Here is a 12,683-nt window from a genome sequence, read left to right as displayed (position 1 = left end):
TCTGAATGATTTTTGACTCTGAAGGTTGTTTGCCTGCTGTTACCAAGTCTGGCTATGTTTCAGCTCCAGCATCTTCCATTTCATGAAGGATTTGCTATGAATTTAGTAAATGTTTTCATCTAATTTTATAATTATCATACCTAGGAAGGACCTTTATTAGAGCTTGGCACTTGCCAGGATTTAAAGCTGCTGCCTCTGTAATTGACTTTAACCAAGTGAGTGCTAATCCACAGTGTTTTCTTGGGACAGAGCTTGCTGACTGGGGAAGCTCTTTATTATACCTGTTTTACTCTGATAAAATAAATAAAAATTTATTTATTCTACATATCAAATTAGATGTCATAATAAGGCAAAGCTAATTACACTCATATGTTGTAATAGATTGTAATAATATTATTAATTGTGGAACCAAAACTAATCAGAGAGAAAATGTTAAGAAACAAATACTAGGCCTAATGACATTTACCCACTGGGCAAAATTGACCCATCATCCTTCAAAGACACTCAGGATGACGGACACTCATGCTTCATTCATCTTGTTTTATTTCCTAAACTAAATGAAAAACATGTGTTTTACTTTTTGAGATAAACTTTATCTCAGGTAATTTGGATTTCTTTATATCCTTGTTTCTAACAGATGAGATCTAGATATTCTTATAAAAAAGAAAAATATTCATCAGAAGGCAAGCACTCTCAAAATTAATTGTATAAAATTTTCTCAATAAACATTGAATAAACTTAAATGACCTTATATGTGCACTATGCTATACCAAGGAAAACCATTCAGCTATTCACCAAAGAGCTAAAATTAAATTATACCTAAGTAGATATTGAGCATGCACACTAAAATTTTGTTATTTGACTACTTTATTTTTTGTATGCCTAAAAACGTTATTTAAGAATATTCCCAATTCCTTTACCAGAGCAGATGGCTACATCAGAGAAAATAGGTCTCTTCTACATTTTCATTCAACTTATTAGTGGTTCTAATTTCCTCAATTCCCTTCATCAAGTTTCCCACTACCCTTAGTTTTCTAGCTCGATTTTTAAACCATGGCTACCTAACTCTCCTTCTTATAACCTATACCTGCCATTGAAACTACTATGCACTGAGCAGTGAAAAAGAAGTTTCAAATATCATAAAAAATAATCTCTTATCTTCAAGCAGGGAATCCCCAAATGACTACTGGGGATAGCAATAAAGCAGATAACCAAACTGACAATTGCATCACATTATATGCTTTCTGTAGTTGAGTAAATAATGTGATGCTCTGCGAGCTTAAGACACAGATTGTTAAGTCAAAGTTGTAGAGAACAGAGAATAGTTACTGGAAAGGCAAAACCTTTGCTAAATTCTGCAGGAGACCAGGTGAGTGGAGGTCAATTAAGTCAAATAAAAACACGTGAAAAGATCTAAAGGCAAGAAAGATTATGAAAGATAATGTGTGCAACTGGGCAGTTAGCAGAGAGCTGTGCCTCTTACTGAGTTGGGAGTCAGTACACTGAAGCATAAAAAGTGGTGCATTTATTAACTATGTTTCAACATGAAAACATTTAGAATGTGGGAAATCATGGAACCTCAAATCCCATGAGGCTATATCTTATTAGAAAAAAGAATGGTGGAAAAGTTTCTTAAACTTATTTTGCTCATGCTATGTCTTTCCAAAGTCTACCTGGAAAAATAACCCTTCCCTAAGAAACTGCACATATAGCATTCTTCTTAGACTCGTCTACTTCTAACACATCCATTAATAAACTTTAAACTCTCACAGGAAAGAACTTAGTTTTCTTTCTGTTTATTTCCTGTCAAGTGGGAAAAGACATGATTTATAGTTGTACTTAATGCATAGGCATCAAGCTAGGAACTGATAATATAAAGTAGAAAATTATGAAAAAAAATGGTCTTGAATGGTCACTTTTAGCTATGAGGTAAGAAGTGAGGGGTGTATCCAGATCACTGAAGAAGTTTAAAAAATTCTCATGCTTGGAGTTCCAGGAATAGGAACATCTGTTAAGGAAATGGGACAGGCATTTGAAAAATATTCTCCAAGTTATGTTAATTTACACTTTTTATTTAAACCCCTTTCACACTTTGAGATCCACTGATTCTGAGTTGCAGAGCTTTTGTGGAGCTGTGTTTAAAGGGTCATAAACTTAGACGGTAAATAATAGGGAGAAATGACCATTTGGAGTAAACACTTAAAGGTCATAATCTAACATTTATTTTTGGATCAAAGCAAAGTAAGAAGTCGTTAGAGACCTGTGAAGAAAGAAATAACATGAATAGCCATTTTAAGTGTGGTGTAAAATGCAGTAAGAAATGGAGATGCTGAAGTTTTGAAAAGTTTAAGGACAAAGATGGCCCTCACACAGGGAAAAGTTGCCATTTCAAAAACTAAAATATCGTAGGAAGTACGTGAAAAAAAGAATGAAACATTCAAATTCTAAAAAAAATTTTAATTTGAGGGTCAATTTTTATTTATATGCTTTGTGATCATTTTACTATTCTGAGTCTGCTTTCAAATGTGTGATACATATTAGATATAAATGAACTTCATTTCAGAAGTAACCTCATGCACCTATGGTCAAGTAATCTAAAACAGAGGAGGCCAGCATACACAATGGAGAAAATAGTCTCTTCAATAAGTGGGGCTGGGCGAACTGGACAGCCTCATGTAAAAGGATGGAAGTAGAATATTTTCTCACACCATAAGCAAAACTAACTCAAAATGAATTAAAGACCTAAATGTAAGACTGGATACTATAAAACTCTTAGAGGAAAACATAGGCTGAACACACTGTCACAAAAATAGCAGGAATACCTTTTTTTATCCATCTTCTAGAGTAATGCAAATAAAAATAAAAATAAACAAGTGAGATTTAATTAACCTTAAAAGCTTTTTCACAGCAAAGGAAACCATAAACAAAATAAAGTGATGATCTATAGAATGGAAAAAAATTGCAAATGATGTGATTAACAGTGGATTAATTTCCAAAGTGCAAATAAAAATTACAATGAGCTATCATCACCTTACTCTGGTCAGAATGGCCAACATCAAAAAGTCTACAAATAATAAATGCTAGAGAGGGTGTAGAGAGAAAGAATCCCTCCTACTCTGCTGATGGTATAATAAATTGGTGCAGCAGCTGTGAAGAATAGCATGGAGATTCCTTAAAACCTAAAAATAGAGTTACCATATGATCTTGCAATGCAACTCCTGGACATATATGCTGAGAAAACCATAATTAAAAAATATGCATGCACTCCAATGTCCACTGCAGCACTATTTATAGTAGCCAAGACATGGAAGCAACGTAAATGTCCGTTGATGAATGAATGAATAAAGACGGTGTGGTACATATAGATATACAATAGAGGATTACTCCGCCGTAAAAAATAATGAAATAATGTCATTTGCAGCAACATGGATGCACCTGGAGATTACCATACTAAGTGAAGTAAATCAGACAAAGACAGACATGATATCACTTATATGTGGAACCTAAGGAAAAAGAAGGGATACAATGAAGTTATTTACAAAACAGAAACTGACTCAAAGAGAATGAACTTGTGGTTATCAAAAGGGAAGGTGGAAGAGAGGGATAAAATAAGAGTATGAAATTAACATATGCACACTACTGTATATAGGCCTGGCGTGCTGCGATTCACGGGGTCGCAAAGAGTTGGACACGACTGAGCGACTGATCTGATCTGATCAATGGGGACCTACTGTATAGCACAGGAAAATATACTCAATATTTTATAATTACCAATAAGGGAAAAGAATCTGAAGAAGAATATATATGTATGTGTGTGCATAAAGTATATGTATAACTGAATCACATGTATAACTGAATCATTACATACACAATATTGTAAGTCAAATATACTTCAATAAAAATGCATTTCATTTTACTTGATTAATGCTAAAATCAAATCATGGATGTTCAAAAAATGGGTATTTTGTTATTTTATCTTTGGTATCTTATAAAAATAGGACTATGATAAGAACTGCATACATTTCAGAAGATACAAAGGTTATGAATTATTTTGCACAACTTTAAATCTACTTGTAGAGACTCAATGAAAATAAAGCTTTTAATTCCATTTTTAAAAGATGCTCAAGTATGTGACACTTTAAAGATGCCAGTGGTAGCTCCTAGGTCATATTGTGGACATTCATTTTCTCTATCACCTACAGGAATCTGAAAAGAAGATATTTTCCCTTTTGTAAGAGGAGAAAATTGGGTTCAGAGACATAAGGTATTCTGCATTTGGCCACATAACTATGATGTTAGGAGTCCAGGATGTGAATTGGAGACCATTGGCCTTTATAGTCCATTCTTTACTCTATAGTACATGCCCTGAATTATTATTTGTATGTAGTTAAGTACTACTCTTTCCTGGCCTAAATTTAAGCCCTTGTTTCCTCTCACATTCCCTTTTACAGAACACTTCCTGGTTAGTCTCCACAGCCTTAGTTTTCTCTGCATTTCCTCAGCACCTATGTACTGAGTTACTAGTACACACCTGGGGTGGCTTCAGGTATTGAGGACACAGAAGTTTGTCTGTCCTTGATCTCTTGGAGTTGTCTCTGGTGTGGAAAACGTACAACAGAGGAATGTACCGTCTAAGATAGGACGACAAGAGTGATGAACGCAAATTGAGCAGGGTGAGAAGATTGGAAGTGAGAAGAAAGTTAGAGTGGTATTTGTTCAAGAGAGTGAAAGCGAATTAGAGCAGATACTTGAAGAACAGGGAAGCTGGGGGAGAAAGCTGTGTATAAATCTGGGAAACAGTGTCCCCTGAAACTGGAATAGGAAGGCAGAGGGTAAAGATTCCCTGTGTGGGAAAAGAGCGCTGTGTGTGGAACAGAATTTGAGAGAGAAGAGAATGCGATGTAGGGTGGTGGGGGGAGACGAGGGGATTAAAAATAAAAAACAAAGAGAAAGCAGAGATTAGACGAAGGGTCTCAAAGCTCAAAATAAGGGTTTTGGATTTTCCTCTAAGTGAGTTGAGAAGCCATTGCAAAATATTGATAATTAGAGAAGTGATGTGATCAGGCTTCTATTTTAGAAAAACCTATCTATTCTCTTCATCTAAAACACTGCTGGTTACCTTTTCGAGATACAGCACCAATCAATCTCCTTATTGACTGTATAAACCCACAGCACCTCGTTCTCATTTCTCATAGGTCTCATTTCTACTTATTGATAATAGCAGCAGTGGAGGCAGGGGTGGCAGTGATAGTAATAGTCTCGACTCCATAACCACCAGTGCTGTAGATCTCTAGATCTCTAGAGTTATGGTTTTTTTTTAATGTAATTCCTCCAGAGAACCTTTTATTTATTTCTAACACAGTATCTATATATATCTCAATGGAAATTGATGTTCTACCCAACAATTTTGGAAACCTTGTTCTGTAGAATTAATTTAACACTTTTAGATATTCACGGCATCAATATCACTGTCAAATTCAGCTTTTCTTTCTGAGGATCTTCTGTTCTTTACACACTTGCCACAATTAGGTTTTGTCCATTCTTCAAGGTTTACTTGAGTCTTACTCTCCCTAGGAAGTCTTACTTGATTGTTTTTCTTGACAGTAGCCACTTTCCCTGTAATTTTCGATGATGTTGATTTGCACTTTTTCATATAGCACTGACTATATTCTATCCTATGCATGGTTCTATCCTACACTATATTGTATCCTCTATAATAGTTTCCTATCCTTAATATGCAAGGATCCATGAAGGAAGGCTAATCCACTTTTGAACCTAACCTAATGACATAAACCTACTAGGAAATAAATGCCTATGTCAACAGTCAGTTTATTCTTTTAAGGGTCACATCGATTCTAATTACATGTATCATTTATTTCCATGATCCAGTTGTAACCTCTTTTAAATAAAAACCCGTGTTTGTCCTTTTAACATGCCCCTCCCCCCCTGGTGTCCTTTGTGGACATCTGTAAATTTCCCTTCAAGTCTTCAAAAGTTTATCGACTGAATGGTCAATTAATCCTCCAGGATGGAGAAATTTGCCAGGGGGTTAAGAGATTTAAATCATCCCAAGAGCTCCATTCTGAAAGAGAGATTTCTTAGTTTCAAAATGTTTGTGAAACGCCCTGTGCACTGAGGAGAGAGAGTGAGGCCAGGCTCTCTAAAAAGCTGAAATGCCACAATTGGGGTCAGAAACCTTAATCTTTGCCATCATAGTTTTTATTGCTCTGGCGTGTTTTGATACACTCCAGAGGGAACTGTCATTTTATCTTGCTTATTCCACAGGTCAGAAAACAGGCTGGTAGAGAGCATGTTGAAGTAAGAGAGGGAGGTGAAATACAACCTCCATTTATTCAATTTTGAAATATTATATGAAGGTATAATATCCCGATTATTTAATTGTAAAGATGTAGGTAAACTGCAGGAGAACTCTGTTAATTATGACATACAAATTTATTTTTAAATGTGATTTTTTTATAATGTCACTTCACTTATATAAATTAATATAGTACATCAAATAAGTTAGATATAAATTTTAAAATAATATTTGCATAAAACTGTATATTGAGCAATTAAGGCAAAAAAATAATAATCCAATAACTAAGTTTCTGCTAATTTGCAAATAAACACAGGTAAATGATATGGAAAATGTCGAATCATGGTTTATGTAGACCAAAATCATATCATTTCATGTTCAAATGTTGTCTTAGTGTTTAAATTGTACATTATTATAATCTTACTATTTTCCCATCTATTGCTATCCACCTCTACCTGACACTTGAAGCTTTGAGATTCAGCAAAATGGACACTAAATAATTCATGGTCAGAATTCCTACATCATGGAGGGAGTTAAAAGGAAGGAGAGAAGACAGACACAAATTTAGCAAAGAATGATAAATTCAAAATTTCAGTCTAACCACAGATATAAGAACACAAGTTAGACAGGAAAGCTTATTCAAAACAACATAGATGATATGAGATTGACAAACTGTTTGGTCCAAGTAGTAAAATTATACTAATATGAATTATACTAATATGTCCTATTAATGTTGGTCTGTCAAAATATGAATAGCATTTTTTTTTCTCCTTAGAATCACTGGGTTTACAATTTCAATAAGAGAAAAATAAGAGTTTGACAAACATTTGATCAGTTTAATTTAGTTCTTTTAAAGTCTAATGGAGATGACTTAATGATCTTTGAAACAGGAAAGAAGGATCGAAAATATTTAATTTGATGGAAGTAAGATCATCAAGGAATAATTTTGTTTGAGTAACACAAAGGAAGAGATTGGCTGGGACTCAGTCCAGGAAGTAATTGCTGTATTTTTTTTTTTAAAGGAATGAAGAAAAGTTAGTAAACCTTTGGGTTTTATATCTGATCTATGCTGAGGTTACATCTTGAACTTATTCCTCTTGATCTGATAAAGTCTTCTTCATTTAGTTTGAAAGCATGTTGTTATCCTTAATTCATTAAACTACTGCCTCATAAATACAGTGGACCCTCCATATCCTCAGGTTCTACATCCATGGATTCAATCAACCTCGAATCAAAAATATTAAAAAAAAAATCCAGAAATTCCAAAAGGCAAAACTTGAATTTTCTGTATGCTGGCAACTATTTATGTAACATTTACATTGAATTTGGTATTACAAGTAATCTAAAGATGATAAATACATGGGAAGCTATCAATAGATTATATGAAATTGCTTCATTTAATTTAAGAGACTTGAGCATCCATGGATTTTGATATCCCTGGCAGGGGGTGGGGTCTTAAAATCAATCTTCAGTGGATATCAAAAAATGACTGTCTTATTATGAAAGAGCTAGACAACAGAAATAATTCTTCTTTATAATAAAATTTATTGACTGCTATTTTTTCTTTTAATTTTTATTCGAACTGTCTTTCTTTTCTGAGTGAACTATAATACTAACTAACTAAAGTGCCAGTCTTTCTCAGAGTAACATGGAATGAATGAAAAGCAACTGAAGGTTCTGCATTTTCTTCTTTCTTTTATGAAATGCAAATTTGTCACATTTATCCTTATAATTTTATAAGACTAAGTATTACTTTGATATGTGCAACAGAAGCTTTTTATAGAATAGCCTTCTTTTTAATACTGTGCTTTAGAAATTTGGATCTGGGTCTAAGATGATGGCACAAATTATTATTCAATAGTGGTTATTTCCTTATTTTTAATTTTGCAAACAATATATTTTAAATATTAAAATGAGGTAACATAATGCAAATTACTTTTTGCCAGTATTATAAACATGTTCTCTACAATAACAAACTTTTAATCAGGTCAGTTGTGTCTCCTCTATCTATAGCAGTGACAATTATCTGGCCTGGAATGAAATTCATGGCAACTATAGAGCATTACAGTCTAATTTCATGTGTATCCCTAGTGTTGGATTCAAGTCCTTACCTTGGCTGAATAAGATTAGAAATGTTTCTCTAGAAGAATATGGAGTGGGGGGTTTAACATGTTCACACATTGTTGTAGAATATATGAAAGCCTTTTTCATCCTCTGTTTATGAAACAGGGCATTAGGAATTTAAATTCAGTGAAACATAAAGGATCTAGGTCAATTACAAGACTTTGAGGTGATGAAAGGTAAAATAGATGCAGTGTATCTGTTCAAACAAGCAAATTAGCAGATCCACACTCGATGACTAAGCACGTTGATAGCAAAGAATTGTCCAGAGTTCTGAGGACAATCACAGATGCACAGACCATTTTCCCTGCTCTTAGAAAGCTTTAAAATTGTTCAGAGCAAAGATACTCAAAAAGCATTAAAATCCAAAACAGTATGCATAGCAAAGATGTTTTTAAAAGATATATAGAAAAAAAATTTGAATATAAACAGTGAAAGCATATAGCATGTGGTACCATCTTCTGAAATAAAAAGGATGTCAAGTGTAATTCTAACACTAGAATTTTCACTTTAAATTCCCTTTTTTTGTTGTTTTGGTGGAATAAAATAAAAGCTGTCTTTTAGATGTTTAACACTCTCCATCATTTTTTAGTGCTGTACTTCATCATCATCAATTTGTTTTCCTTTCAATTTACTAGCACTTGTCTGGTTTTCAAGTCCCTAAAGGAAAAATGAGTAGATGATTATGATATTTGGAACACTTCAGCATTGACAGGGTAACTAATGGCATGAAAGAGTTAATTAATGGTGTTCTCTAATGTGCTTTTCTATTTCTGAAGTGTTGTTTTGGATTCAATTATGTCTCACTATGTGATTTTATTCATTTAGGAAATAGTTTGAAAGGGTTCATGTTTAAAATCTATTTAGGCAGGCATGTATGAAAGGGATATAAGAAAGGCCATGATTAAGCAGAGAAGAAATAATGAACACAATCAAGAAAACTACCTTTCGAAAAACCTATCATATCCTCTGAAAATTGTGTCCTGAATTTCCTTAAACTGTATCCAGAAATAGGGACGGACTTCAGAAGATGAGCACAGGAATAAAATAGAGTGAGGGAGAATTGGAGAACAATTTTATGTATCTCTTGTCTCTTCCATGACAAGAGACAAAATGATCTTTTGTTTATGGTCATATGAGATCTTTTAAATGATCTTATAAGAGAACATTTTAATCTCTTTTTTCTCTCTGCATTCAGTACTACAACATTTAATATTACATTTTATGTTGTTCAGTTTCAAATGAATCCCCAATATAGGAAAAAGCTAAAAGAATAACATTTTATTGTAGAAGATGTGGCTGGTTTTAATGCTTTATTTAAGTGGACACTAAATTCTCTTGAAAAGCATTTACCAAGAGGGCTACTCTTTGGAGAAACAAATTTTTGAGGGACATTGAGAAATGTTTTTAAAATTTTACTTCACCAATAAAATTAGTTATAGATCAAGTGTTATGCCAACAATATAACCGTTCCCTGTAATTTTCTCCTTGCAGTCATATCTTTAATTCTGTGTTCCTTATATCTAAAAAAAGACAACACTGGGAAGGAATAGAAATTATCTTTTGCATTTAGTTGAATTGAGAAGGGAATAAAAAAAATCAGTCTTTTTAGAGTTACATTTAATTTTACACTAAAATAATTTTACTCACCCTGATTGTCTGCCTTTTCAAATGTGTAGAATCATAGTTAACTTTCAAATTCTTTAACATTTTAAATATTTATTCAGAAGGCAAAAATAGTATTATATTAAAGTTAAGGACTTGCTTTATTTTGGTGCCAGACTATCTGGATTTAAATTCCCATTACACTATGTTCTGTGATCTTGGGTATTTTCGTACATACTTGTGACTCACTTTTGTGAGGAAAAATGGAGACAATAAAAATAAAAAAGATTGCGGGCAGGAGGAGTATCTCCGCCAAGAAAATTATGCATGCATTAGGGAAGCTCTGAGAGAATGGCTGTGGAAGCTCTCCACTGCGGTTTGAATCCACGGGGTATTGATCACCCTGCCCCCCCAAAAAAAATAAATAAATAAAATAAAATAAAATAAAAATAAAAAAACTATCTCACATTTTTGTATGAATATGAAATTAATGTATGTGAATGTGTGTGAGAGATAGAAAGATATGTCAAAAAGAGAATTTATGATGATACAGAGATATAATAAGCTTTAATCAAATATTACTATTATTGAAATTTTATAAAAAGTATTTCTCAACAATATGAATTAACTTAACATAAAATTTGTATTGCCCCTCAGCCTTCAAGGAGACTTATTCTGGTCACTTCAATAGTCTCCAGATAATGTAATTCCTTATTCTATAAATTTGAAATATGTATTCTTCATTTCTAGCAATATGTTGGAGGGGTTGTTGTACTATATTTATATGGATATACATATAAACATATATAATTATACTTTTTATGAAAATTAAGTATTTCCCCCAAAACATACATGCAGCTTGTATGATTCAATATCAAAAGAAAGCAAATGACCTAATCAAAAAATGAGCTGAAGACTTAAATAGACCAAAGAAGACACACAGATTGCCAACAGGCCAAAGAAAAGATGTTCAACATTGCTAATTATTATAGAAATGCAATCCAAAACCACAATGGGATATTACTTCACACTGATTATAGTGAGTGTAATAAAAAGTCTTCAAAAAATAAACACTGGAAAAAGTGTGGAGGAAAGGGATCCCTCCTATACTGTTAGTGTGAATGTAGATTGGTACAACCATGAAGGAGAATAATGTGAGGTTCCTTTAAAAAAGTAAAACTAAAGCTACCATGTAATCCAGGGGTCACTCTTCTGGGCATATGCAGAGATGAAAACTATAATTTGAAAAGATACATGTATCCCAATTTCATAGTAGCACTATTTAAAATAGCCAAGACATGGAGGCAACCTAATTATCCATTGACAGATGAATGGATAATCAAGATATTAGATGTGTATAAAATATGTACCATTATATATATTCTTTTCATGGATCACAGTCTTATTATGTAGAAGGAGCTTAAATAACTCAATGAAGCTCTGAGATATGCCATGCCTTGCAGGGTCACCCGAGATGGATGGGTCTTAGTGAAGAGCTCTAACAGAATATGGTTCACTGAAGGAGGAAATGGCAACCCACTTTGGTACTCTTCCCTAGAGAACTCCATGGCCAGTAGGAAATGGCAAAAAGTTATGACATTAGAAGATGAGTCCCCCAGGTCATAAGGTGTCCAATATGCTACTGGGGAAGAACTGTGCTGTGCTGTGGTTTGTCACTCAGTCATGTCTGACTATTGTGGGCCCCATGGACTGCAGCCTTCCAGTTTCCTCTGTCCATTGGGATTCTCCAGGCAAGAATACTGTAGGAGTTTTCCATGCCCTCCTTCAGGAGATCTTCCTAACCTAGGAATCGAACCGAGGGGAAAAGCAGAGGGCAATAAATTATAGCTCCAGAAAGAATGAATTGGCTGGGCCAAAGCAGAAATGACACTCAGTTGTGGATGTGTTTGGTAGTAGAATTAAAGTCCAGTGCTGTAGAACAATATTGCACAGGAACCTGCAATGTTTGGTCTATGAATGAAGGTAAAGCGGCTGTGATCAAGCAGGAGATAGCAAAATTGAACATCTTAGGACTCCTAGGAACCAGTGAACTAAAATGGACAGGAAAGGGTGAATTTAATTCAAATGATTATAAGATCTACTACTATGGGCAAGAAGCCCTTAGAAGAAATGGAATAGCCTTAATAATCAACAAAAGAGTCCAAAAGTCCAAAATGCAGAATTTGGGTTCAACCACAAAAATGACAGAATGATCTTGGTCCACTTCTAAGGCAAACTATTTTGTGATGCTCACATATTTCCAAGTCTATGCCCCAACCACGTATGCCAAAGAAGCTGAAGTTGACTTGTTCTATGAAGACCTACAACATCTTGTAGAGCTAAAGCAAAAAAAAAAAAAAAATCCTTTTAATCATAGAGGATTGAAATGCAAAAGTAGGAGTCAAGAGATATGTGGAATAACAGGCAGGTTTGGCCTTTGGATACAAAATGAAGCAGGGCAAATGCTAAGAGAATTTTGTCAAGAGATCACACTGATCATAGAGAATGTCCTTTTGCTACACTCCAACAACCCAAGAGACAACTTTACACATGGACATCGCCAGATGGTCAATACAGAAATCAGACTGATTATGTTCTTTGTAGCTGAAGACAGAGAACCTCTATAAAGTCAGCAAAAAAA

The sequence above is a fragment of the Bos taurus genome, chromosome 12, assembly GCF_002263795.3.
Source record: "Bos taurus isolate L1 Dominette 01449 registration number 42190680 breed Hereford chromosome 12, ARS-UCD2.0, whole genome shotgun sequence".
In the NCBI taxonomy this organism is placed as follows: Eukaryota; Metazoa; Chordata; class Mammalia; order Artiodactyla; family Bovidae; genus Bos; species Bos taurus.
Note: the sequence above shows the minus strand (reverse complement) of the source record.